This window comes from Corythoichthys intestinalis, chromosome 9 (assembly GCF_030265065.1).
Source record: "Corythoichthys intestinalis isolate RoL2023-P3 chromosome 9, ASM3026506v1, whole genome shotgun sequence".
Classification (NCBI taxonomy): domain Eukaryota; kingdom Metazoa; phylum Chordata; class Actinopteri; order Syngnathiformes; family Syngnathidae; genus Corythoichthys; species Corythoichthys intestinalis.
Window position 1 is genome coordinate 13494881 of NC_080403.1, and position 12521 is coordinate 13507401.

The 12521-nt window shown below is 39.2% G+C and overlaps 1 protein-coding gene across 2 annotated transcripts in view; it reads right to left on the reverse strand.

Annotated features, from left to right (window-relative positions):
- Positions 1-12521, reverse strand: part of tex264a (testis expressed 264, ER-phagy receptor a) — a 178123-nt gene that overhangs the window by 71246 nt on the left and 94356 nt on the right. The gene's annotated exons all lie outside the window — the stretch shown is intronic.

A 12521-nucleotide genomic window follows, 5' to 3' on the forward strand; every position in this document is an offset into this window, starting at 1 on the left:
CCAATCAAAATAGCTATGCAAAATACACATGAAACTTACTCAGACTTTGCCTTGGCTAGATCTCTAATTAATCTAAAACTCGCCATTGACACCTTGTGGTGTATTTCAATCACTACCTTACATTGTGGAGGAACGGCAGGGAGCCCATGTGATGTCCAACTCGGCGACGTCAACAATGGCTAGCTATTAGTTTATTTTTTGATTGAAATTTTTACAATTTTTATTCAAATTAAAACATTAAGAGGTTAAAATTAAAACATTAAGAGGGGTTTAATATAAAATTACTATAACTTGTACTCAAATTATCTTTTAAGAACTACAAGTCTTTCTATCCATGGATCCCTTTAACGGAAAGAATTTTAATAATGTTAATGGTAATGGTATTCGGTAACACTCTATTTGACAGTGGCGCTATAAGCCTGTCATTAGACCATCATAATGATGACATGACACTGCCCAAGCATGAATAAATTGCTTCTGACAGATGTCTTTTTTTTTGTCTTCCGGTAAATTATCTCACTTTTGAATGGATGTAAAGATACGAGTTGGACATAAATGAAGTTAGTGACATAATTCATAATGCCATTAATGCCCATGACTGTCATGTCATTCATCAATTATGACGGTCTTACGGCAGTCTTATGATGCCTCTGTCAAAGAAAGTGTTACCAATTAACCCTATTAAATCAACAAATAAGCCGCACTGGACTAAAAGCAGCATGATTCAAAATAAGGAAAAAAGTAGCGGCTAGTCCGAAAATTACGGTATAAATAAAAATAAATTTAAAAAAATATTTTTTTAATAAATAAAAAAATAAAACAAGTGCCACTCCAATATATTAAACTGTTGTAAACTGATTTGTGTAAGATAGTACTATGCATTTCATTTGCTTTGATTTGTTGAGTAAGATTGACATTTTGCACCGCTTTTTACAATAAAAAAAAAAAAAAAACATATATTAAAACAAGGCAGGAATAAGATGCAAGAAATTTTGCTGAGGGCCCCAAAAAGTCTTGAGTTGGCTCTGTGTGCGAGCAGTACACAACAACAAAAAACTTCAGTCAGTTCAAGTTTTCAATTCATTGTGGCAACAACTTAATTTCCCCCTCAAGTAAAAGAACAGCTCCCATTTTATGTGTATAGTTTTTATAAATATCTGCAACCATAATTCCATCTGTTCAACCTTTCAATGCAATGCCCCCAGGTTAACGTCATCTATTTAATTGGATTTGTGACGGAAACATAAATATCTCACAGAATGATTCACAAGCATGGCTGACTGCTAAGCACATCTAAGCTGTGGACAAAAAAAAAAAAAAAAAAAAAAAAAAAACTCAAGTAGGCTTTTGAAAACAAATACAAACAGTATTTTTAATTCTCTCATTTCCCATCACAATAAGGGAAAAACTCTTACAAATAATTGGATTGATGCTGATTGCCAGAAATTTTCATTTACTTTTTTCCCCCTATCATTTATTCTTCTTTTTAACTGGGTTGCACGGTCATGAAATGAAGCACACTGAATGACTACGATGTTTAGAAATAAATAAATAAATAATTCCAGGCATAACTTGTGAGTGGGAACTTTTTACAAATAACAAATGCGCTCATTTGAATGCCGTTGTCATTTTCAAACAGGCTGACAGTTAAGCCGCTCATGGGCAGAAAACGTATACAGAATATGCAAATAAATCAGCCGAGGAAGGAAATGTTAATTTGTCCCTCGTTTGCAACATGAAAACCATCACAACTATTTATCTTCATTTTCAGCCCAATATGAAAAAGTTCCCCAGACATGAAGATATGGAGAAAAATCAGCTGCCAACGAGTCCCGGGGGGGAATGAGGCTTCATATGAAAGCATTCCTCATCGCTGATCTTGTGCTGGTGAGAGGAGGCTCATAAATGAAAGCGCAGCAGATTGTCGCATGTTCAAAGATGGATGCAAGCTGCACACCTTCCTTAACGCCTGATTAAAAGTCAAGTTGAAGCGACGAGCCACATCACATACCAGAACATACCTGCGCACACATGCGCCTTGTTTAGCGACGGGTCCATTTTAAAGTCTATTACATATTTCTACTCCACATGCAGCCATGCCAAGAAAAAAGCTATTTATAGTGCATTTCCTACAATTAGCAAGCGTGCGCAAAAGTAACACTAACATTTAGCACAAAATTCAAGCAATTTTATGGTTCAATCATTGAAGAACCTTCATCAGACCCTTTTTTTAGGAAGACATAGTCCAATTTGATCCAATACAAAGTCTATACATTAAATGCATTTACAGAGATAAGAAAAGTCATACATTTCAACCAAGGCGAGCCCATAATGGTGATAGCCTTACGCCTAGTTTGATGGCCAATTGCACATTTCAAAATCAAAAACCCAGAAAGATACTGTAACATTTGGGCACTTCGACTCTAATCCTGCTTTCAACGTGCATTATAGTAGTTGATCAAGGATAAAAAGCCACAAACATAGCAGCTTAAGCATAACAGCATATCATAGCAAATCAGCATATACAGTGAGGAAATTAAGTATTTAAACACCCTGTGATTTTGCAAGTTCTCCCACTTTGAAATGATAGGCAGGTTTGAAATGTTCATGGTAGGTGCTTGTCCACTGTGAAAGCAATATAAAAAAATCCTGATATCAAAGTGTATGATTTTTTTTTTTTTAAACAATTTTTCTGTATTATACCGCCGCAAATAAGTATTGTAACACCTGAGAAAATCAATGTCAATATTTGGTACTGTAGCTGTTGTACTGTTGTTTACAATTAGAGAGGTCAAACGTTTCCTGTAACTTTTCACCGAGTTTGCAAACACAGAAGCAGGGATTTTGCACAAACCACTGCTCCACACAGATCCTCTCTAGATCAATAAGGTTTCTGGACTGTGACTGAGAAACAATGAGTTTGAGATTCCTCCAAAGATGTTCTATTTGGTTTAGTTCTGGAGACTGAATAGGCCCTTCCAGAACCTTGATACGCTTTTTACGAAACCATTCCTTCGCTATTCTGGCTGTCTGCTTCGGGCCATTGTCATGTTTGAAGACCCAGTCATTTTCAATGCTCTAAATGAGGGAAAAAGGTTATTCCCCAAAATCTCACAATACATGGCACTGGTAATCCTTTCCTTAATACAGTCTCATGTGCAGAAAAACACCCCCAAACCCTGATGCTACCATACCCTATGCTTCACAGTAGGGATGGTGTTCTTGGGATGGTTCTCATCATTCTTCTTCCTCCAAACACTATGAGTGGAATTAAGACCAGAAAGTTCCATTTTGACCTCATATGACTACCTGACTTTCTCCCATGACTCCTCGGAATTATCCAAATGGTCATTGGCAAACTTAAAACAGGCCTGGACATGTGCTGGTTTAGGCAGGGGAACCTTCCGTGCCATGCATGATTTCAAACCATGACATCTTAGTGTATTACCAACAGTAATCTTGGTGATGGTGGTCCCAGCTTCTTTCAAGTCATCGGCCAGCTCCTCCTGTGTAGTTCTTGGCTGATTCCTTACAATTCTTTGGATCATTGGAACCCTCCGAGGTAGATCTTACATGGAGCCCCAGTCCGAGGGAGCTTGACAGTCATGTTTAGTTTCTACCATTTTCTAATAATTGCTCCAACGGTAGATCTTATAACACCAAGCTGCTTGGCAATTGCCCCGTAACTCTTTCCAGCCTTGTAGAGGGCTACAATTTTGTCTCTGGTGTCTTTTGACAGCTCTTTGGGGTGTACGGTGTGGACAGGTGTTTATAGGCAGGTAACCGCCTCAAACAGGTCAAAAAGTCAGACTCAAAACTCCACTTATGTAGGAGAATAAGTGGAGTGGAGGTGGACTTTTTAAAGGCGACTAACAGGTCTTTGAGGCTCACAATTCTAGCTAATAGACAAGGGTTTAAATACTAATTTGCAGCGGTGTAATACAAATAATTTGTTAAAAAGACATGCACTGTGATTTCTGGATTTTCTTAGATTATCTCTCATAGTGGACAAGCACCTACCATTAAAATTTCAAACCCGCCCATCATTTCTAAATTGGAGAACGTGCAAAATCGCAGGGTGTTCAACTACATATTTTCCTCACTGTACAGTGATACCTTGATATACGTCGCATAGACATACGACCTGTTCGACATCCGACATAAAATTTAACTCGTCGTTTGTCTCAAAATATGACGACATGCTCGAAATACAACGATTTATGATGGCGCGCAATTTCACTGTTTTCCTGCAAGACGGACGCACGGCAGATTTTCTTTGTCTGAGAAATCAACATGGGTCCCAAGAATATAAGTGCAGGTGGTGGGAAAAAAGGAAAAAGGGGACACTTACCATTGAAATTAGAAAGAAATGACAGAAAAATATGAGGATGGTGTGTGCGTCAGTGAACTGGCTCAACAGTCCAACTGGAAAATTTCTACTATCTCGAGGAAGACTCTCATTATTATTATTCTAACACTGGCAGGGAAGTCACCAGCTTCGTCAGGTTTCTAATCATTTATTTCAGAACTTGTGCAACACAACACAGCTACTGTCCGCCGTAGCTGACACCACCAACAACAGAACATGAAAAGAGAAAGAAAAAAAACTCTACCGCACCTCTCTCATTCTGTCATCAGCCACACGGTGAGTTCAGAAGCAGCATGAAAAACACAACTGCCGCATCAGAACCCGATTCGTTACAATATTATCCCGATTTGTATTTCTAATTTATTTGTTTTGCTATATGTAATTGCTATGTGTAATTGCGATTTGTAATTGTACCTGCAATATTTATTAAGGATTTGGCATAGGTTTTTGGGCTGTGGAACAAATCAAATCAAATTATAGTCTATTTTTATGGGAAAACCCCGCTCAACATACGACCATTTCGATTTACGAACCAGGTCCTGGAACGAAATAAATTCGTATGTAGAGCTACCACTGTAATTGATACACAATGACACTTAGTCTATCTTACCATACTTTAAAGTGCTTGTGACACGAAAAAGCATGTTTATTTCATAATACACGCGGTATTTTATGCTCCTGAATGATATGGACCGCTTGGATGTGTGTGGAAGCGATCGCTATATTTATTTAGTTTTTTGAATCCCGCGCCAGGAAAATGAGTGACTTCCGGCTTCGGTCTCGCATTGAGGAGGAGGGCGCTGTGACGTGTACGGTAGAAGACGTCCTCTTCACGCTACAGTGTACTGTTGTGTATGATGACGAAGGATTCAGCTGATTTTGCGGATTAATACTTTTATTTTTTGCATCACGCCAGCCAAACGGCTGCAGAAAAATCATTCTGTATGCGGGAGAGGCGTATGCGCCTTTTTGGAGTTTCAAAAGGTTCCCATTCACCGTGGATATTTACTGTGGGACCATTGGACTTACAAGGAAGTGAGTAAACATCTTGTTTTGTATTATGTCAAATACGAATACAGTGATTACAAAGTAAACACTATAAAATTCCTTTAAATAAAGGACTACTTACGTTTGATCATTGATAGGCATGTAAAAAGCTATCCTCACGCTCATTAGCAGTTAGCTGTTAGCACGTTAGCTACACAACAATTCCAGCCACCCTCCTCCAGGGAACGAACTGTAAATTGCTCTCCGCCGGGCGGTTTGCCGATCCGCAAAGAAACTCGACAACCGGGTCGTCATGTCAAATAATCCAGGCTAGTTATGTGTGATTTTCCACTTCGAAGACTTTGAAACATCCCTCGGTTCGGGTTAGCATGTCGGCTAGCTGTCACTCCTTCTGGTCTGTTTACATTCTCCGAAGCCGGGGAAGGGAAATGACATATGTCCGATTTAGGTGTCATAAAATATCGTTCGGCAGGTGTGACAGTAAAGGTAAAGTCGACTGTTTTGACCATTATGGAGTAATTTTGCCATGTCGTCTTGAATAAATGGATTTTTATTATTTTATATTCCATTTAGCACAAGTTATTTGTCATGACCATGCCATTTATTTAGCAATTGGGGAAAGTACTTGGGTAAAAAGAATATCCTGTAAAAATATTGAAGTAAAGAGACAGAAACAATGACATTTTGCCGCTCTCTTCGTCGCGTTTTCCTCATTGTGAATAGTTCCCCCTCGACGGGCTGACTGGTCCTTCTCAAGCCATTTATATAGCTATTGGGGAAAAATACTTGGATAAAAAGAATATCCTGTAAAAATATTGAAGTAAAGAGACAGAAACAATGACATTTTGCCGCTCTCTTCGTCGCATTTTCCTCATTGTGAATAGTTCCCCCTCGACGGGCTGACTGGTCCTTCTCAAGCCATTTATATAGCTATTGGGGAAAATACTTGGATAAAAAGAATATCCTGTAAAAATATTGGGAGTAGAGAGACTGAAACAATGACATTTTGCAGCTCTCTTCGTCTCGTTTTCCTCGTTCTGAACAATTCCCCCTCAATGGGCTGAATAGTAAAACCGATGAGCCTAGTCTACCGCTGACGTCATCCACCTGTTGGGGACGCTAAAGCCCTATAATGGTAGGCGTGGCTAACCGGCAGATTAAAAGACTAATTTCTCGTCATCTGCGCTTTGCTAAATTGTTGTATATAGTTGAATCGTCTCAAAATATAATTCTAATTCACATAATAATGCCATTTAAGACTTTTTTTCTGGTGTCATATGCTCTTTAATTTGGAAAGGCAATCTGCTGCTCCCAGTCTGCTCCTTTGTAGCTGTGCTACAGTCATGTCGTGTGTAATCATTTTATACAAAAGGATTTTACTCGGAAAAAACGACAAAGAAAACGAGAAGAGTGTCAATATGCCAAAACGTGTAATATAGCTATGTAAGTATGATAAACAATTCATCACCACATTCATTTCTTGGTGGCCAACACAGATTCTTCTTCCAATGAAGACATTAAATCCAATGGCCGTCTCGTCGACTCAAACTATTTTGCCGCATCCTGCAGCCCTTCTCATATCCAATACATGATTTGAGAAAGGGCTTATTACTCCAACTAAGGAACTTGATCCGCCGTTTTAATTTGTCTTGCGGCCCAAAATAAAAAAGCCCGCAGCCTTCTCTGGCGTTCTGACATCCCGACTGACAGCCCATTTCCTCTGGCACAAAAGAACTTGGCTGTATCACATTCATTCCAAAAAGTCAGTACCTGGGAGTGTGTCATTTTCTGTGTTTAAAGACTATTTTCCCTGTTATCACAGATCGAAGAAATTTGTGATTTTGGCCGGTTTACTACACTAACATAATGATATCCTGAAATTATGGCTTTTAGTTTTTGTTTGCCAACCCAAGATTTTGAGTGTCCCAGTCTGGCCACCCCTGTCAGGCTCCACTGTTGATACAAAGCCAAGTAGTAAAGTAAAGTTGAATATGACAAGCAGCCAAAATGAGTTTCTTCCCCAGGGTGTTGGGCTCTCCTTTACGTGTGTGTAAGGATCATCCGGGAGGGGCTCTGATTAGAGCCACTGCTCCTCTGCATTGAGAGGAACCAGATGAGGTGACTCAGGCTTCTGGTTCAGATGCTTTCTGGACTCCTCCCTCGCGAGGTGTTTTGGACATGTCTGCTCTGATGCCGGCAGCGGGTGAACACGCTTGTACTCTGCCTCAAGGCTACATTTGCGACTATACTAGTATTACAATTGTAGTATAAGGAAGACAATTATCTGTCAAAAAAAAAAAGGCCGCAGTTCTCATTGTATTTCTCACTGTATTTCTCCAAATTACTCAATCCAGGGTGACATATGTGCCACAGATAACAGAAGACAAATTATTCATACTTTTAAAATTCTGATGTAATAGCCGGAAATTGTAGACGTCTGCATTCTACTTATCAAACAAAGCTAAAAACTGTCATTGTGGAGAATTTGGATGAAAAAACTGCTCCCAATATACCATAAAATCAGTTTTGACAGCTTTTTTCATTCTGATTGCTGTAGTAGTTGTCAATCAAAGGCCACTAATTACTACATCTTCAACTACGTTCATATCAGCCATTATGGAGGAAACGTATGCAAAATAACAATTGCAATGCAGTGGTAGGTCAAGACACAAAATGAATTCGTTCCGGTGTGACTTTCTAATCATGTTTTTTTTTCCCCCCGTATAATGAACCGTGTTTGACATGTATATCTCTTAATTCGTTCAAAGCTCTACTAAAACACCACCTTACATTGAAATGAGGGCTAAATACATTTGAACCATTCAATGTACCTACTCTAACAGTAATGAAGTAGATTATAGAACATCATGGGGGGGAAAAAAAACCAAAACAAATATGTGGAGCCTTACATTCCGAGTGAGGCCATGTCCGAAAGCAAAAGTGATACCAATGTAGTGGACCGTGGGCATAAGAACACTCTTCATTGGACAAAAATAAGAGATTTGTGCTCTTTTGGCAAGACATTTGCCTACCAGAACAACAACAACACCACCGTCACCTCTGCACGTCGTCACACTGTGACACCTAAACTGAAACGTCATCAACAATACAGCACTATCACGTTATTGAGCATAGGAGAAAGATTCTGACCAATAGGGCAGCATGATCTTAAAGTGCCTGTGACACGAAAAAGCATGTTTATTTCATAATACACGCGGTATTTTATGCTCCTGAATGATATGGACCGCTTGGATGTGTGTGGAGGCGATCGCTATATTTATTTAGTTTTTTGAATCCCGCGCCAGGAAAATGAGTGACTTCCGGCTTCGGTCTTGCATTGAGGAGGAGGGCGCTGTGACGTGTACGGTAGAAGACGTCCTCTTCACTATACAGCGTACTGTTGTGTATGGGGACAAATGATTCAGCTGATTTTGCGGATTAATACGTTTATTTTTCGCATCACGCCAGCCAAACGGCTGCAGAAAAATCATTCTGTATGAGGGAGAGGCGTATGCGCCTTTTTGGAGTTTCAAAAGGTTCCCATTCAGCGTGGATATTTACTGTGGGACCATTGGACTTACGAGGAAGTGAGTAAACATCTTGTTTTGTATTATGTCAAATACGAATACAGCGATTACAAAGTAAACACTACAAACTTCCTTTAAATGAAGGACTACTTACGTTTGATCATTGATAGGCATGTAAAAAGCTGTCCTAATGGTCATTAGCAGCAGCCCGTTAGCTGCACAACAACTCCAGCCACCCTCCTCCGGGGAACGAACTGAAAATTGCTCTCCGCCGGGCGGTTTGCCGATCCGCAACAACAATAGACAACCGGGTCGTCATGTCAAATAATCCAGGATAGTTATGTGTGATTTTCCGCTTTGAAGACTTTGAAACATCACTCGGTTCGGGTTAGCATGTCGGCTAGCTGTCACGCCTTCTGGTTTGTTTAGATTCTCCGAAGCCGGGGAAGGGAAATGACATATGTCCGATTTAGGTGTCATAAAATATAGTTCGGGAGGTGCGACAGTAAAGGTGAAGTCGACAGTTTTGACCATTATGGAGTAATTTTGCCATGTCGTCCTGAATAAATGCATTTTTATTATTTCATATTCCATTCAGCACAAGACTGTTATTTGTCATGACCATGCCATTTATTTAGCAATTGGGGAAAATACTTGGATAAAAAGAATATCCTGTAAAAATATTGAAGTAAAGAGACAGAAACAATGACATTTTGTCGCTCTCTTCGTCGCGTTTTCCTCATTGTGAATAGTTCCCCCTCGACGGGCTGACTGGTCCTTCTCAAGCCATTTATATAGCTATTGGGGAAAAATACTTGGATAAAAAGAATATCCTGTAAAAATATTGAAGTAAAGAGACAGAAACAATGACATTTTGCAGCTCTCTTCGTCGCGTTTTCCTCGTTCTGAATAGTTCTCCCTCGACGGGCTGACTGGTCCTTCTCAAGCCATTTATATTGCTATTGGGGAAAAATACTTGGATAAAAAGAATATCCTGTAAAAATATTGGAGTAGAGAGACTGAAACAATGACATTTGGCGGCTTTCTTCGTCGCGTTTTCCTCGTTCTGAATAATTCCCCCTCAATGGGCTGAATAGTCAAATCGATGAGACCAGTCTACCGCTGACGTCATCCACCTGTTGGGGACGCTAAAGCCCTATAATGGTAGGCGTGGCTAACTGGCAGATTAAAAGGCTAATTTCTCGTCATCTGTGCTTTGCTAAATTGTTGTATATAGTCGAATCGTCTCAAAATATGATTCTAATTCACATAATAATGCCATTTAAGACTTTTTTTCTCGTGTCGTATGCTCTTTAAGGCGCATTTATGACGCAACTTAAAATTTTCTGCGAGTAGGAGTTAGGTATCTTTCAAAAATAAGTATTATCTTCGATATGCTGAATCATTTTTCAAAATATGAAGTGAAAAAAAGCGTTGAAAAACTTTTCGAACAATGACTTTTTCATGTACCCACGCTTTCGTATCTCGAAGTACCACTGTATTAGTTTAAAAAATGAAAATTTGAGGAAATCCTCACATCAACATCAAGCAGCCATTTCGAATTTCGAATGATAATTGGTAGTTTCAACCTTTCATTTATATTATTTAGATTAAGAATTATTTTGAATCATATTTGACCTTCTTTGTTTTTTTTCATTTTATTTCACTTCATTTTTTGTAAAAAACAAACAAACATAAAGTTTATTGGCTAACATGCCCCAACAGGGCAAGCTCAAGTATGGCAAAGGCATATAAAATTTACATATAAGAGAGACAGAACAAGAAGAAGAGACAGAAAAATGGCTTTTTCCCAAAAGGTGATTACATCTGAGGCAATGTAGCTTCCAATATTGCTCTAAAACAGGGCTGCAGCTATCGAATATTTTAGTAATCAAGTATTCGACTGAAAATTCTATCGATTAATCTAGGAATCGGATAAAACATATATTTTTAGGTAAGGAGCAATTATAAATATACATGAGAAAACAAGACATTTCACCTAACATTGAACCGTTTTCAGACAATCAATGTCTTTATTTTCGGTGTACATTGTTAAAAACAGCCAACAATTGGATTCCAGACGTGACTTAAAAAAAAAAAAAGAACAAATTCACGGCTTTCACTCAAAAAAACTTCTAGATCTTTTTTTTTTTTAATCTTATTTCTTACCTAAAAATGTCATTACGCTTACACACATCACTTGAAAGCTGGTGTTTTGTCCAGCAATGACTATTGAGCTAAAATTGACAGCTTTATTATATTTTTATTTTACACCCTCATTACTCTACTCCGCTGTGTTTTTAAAGATTAAATAAAGCCTGTATGTGAGACACGTTAGCCACGCATCGACATTAGTCATAATTTATAGAAACTTAGCCCTCCGCAGGGCTAACGTTACGTTAGCGAGGTACAGTAACGTTAATGTTATTTGTTAGCGCTGTGAAGTCTACTGCTTTAAAGTGGCGGCTGTTTACCTACGCCGCCACCTTAGTCTTTCATTTCGCATCTAGTTCTATATACTAGTACACGTGATATCTATGAGACGCTACCTGCTACCCCCATAGCATCATGTGGGCGTAGTTTGTAGCAACGTTGGCATAGTTTGTAGCGGCTGTCGGCTGCAATCAGGTATTATTGCTTCTTCTTCTACAGACGTGATGTCAGCGCGTTGTCCCGCATTAAAAGTAGTCCGGGCAAAACCTGATGCTTAGAGCTGGCAAAATTAAACGATTGCTCGAGGCAGAGAAAATTCCTCCATCAATTTTTAAGCTCGAGTTACTCGAGTATTCGTTTCAGCTCTAAAATATAACAACGTGGGGGCAAGGTGGACCCAAATGCAGGGAAAACAAAAGCCGGCAAAACAGGGCAGTGATCAACTCAAAAAGACTGTGTGAAAATTACTGTGGGAAGTATCATCATGAGAGCTTGGACACTGATAACAATACTCAGAAAGACAATGACCGAACAAGAACAGACAGCACATGTGGAACTTAAATAAAGACATAGGGTAACGAGACAATGAGACACAGGAGGTTGATACAAGAGGCAGCGGCTTGGTCAAGACACAAGGAGCAGGCAACAGCAGGTGAAATTAATGGGTAATCACAATGACCAGAAACACTAGGGCAAAATCCTATCAAAACTTAACTCAAGGCATCACAGAAGCTCCTTTCACATACACCAAATCACAGTTTAAATCCCAAGATTTAAACGGGCAGGCCTTGTATGTGAAAGCAATTTCCTGGGTCAACTGACACGGAGATTACGCGGACATTTAATGGGTGGCGTCTTAGCAATGTCCGGAACTTTCCCAGGACGGGGTGTACGTGAAAGCAAGCATTAAATTCCCGGGTCACAGCACGATGGCTGATGACGTAAATATAATGGCGGGCCGATCGTCACTTCCTCTTTCTTTGCAGTAAGACAAAAAGCGTACAAATGCAAACATCGCAATTATCAACATAGCAAGATGGAAATAGCTAAATTAAACTGAAAACATACAGAAATTAAATTACTACTAGATCGTAGAGCATAGGAAGAAATTAAATTGTCCATCTTTGGAAATGTGTGGTTTATTTTGTTGCTGATGTTAGAGTCCGCAACTGCGGGAACAAGGT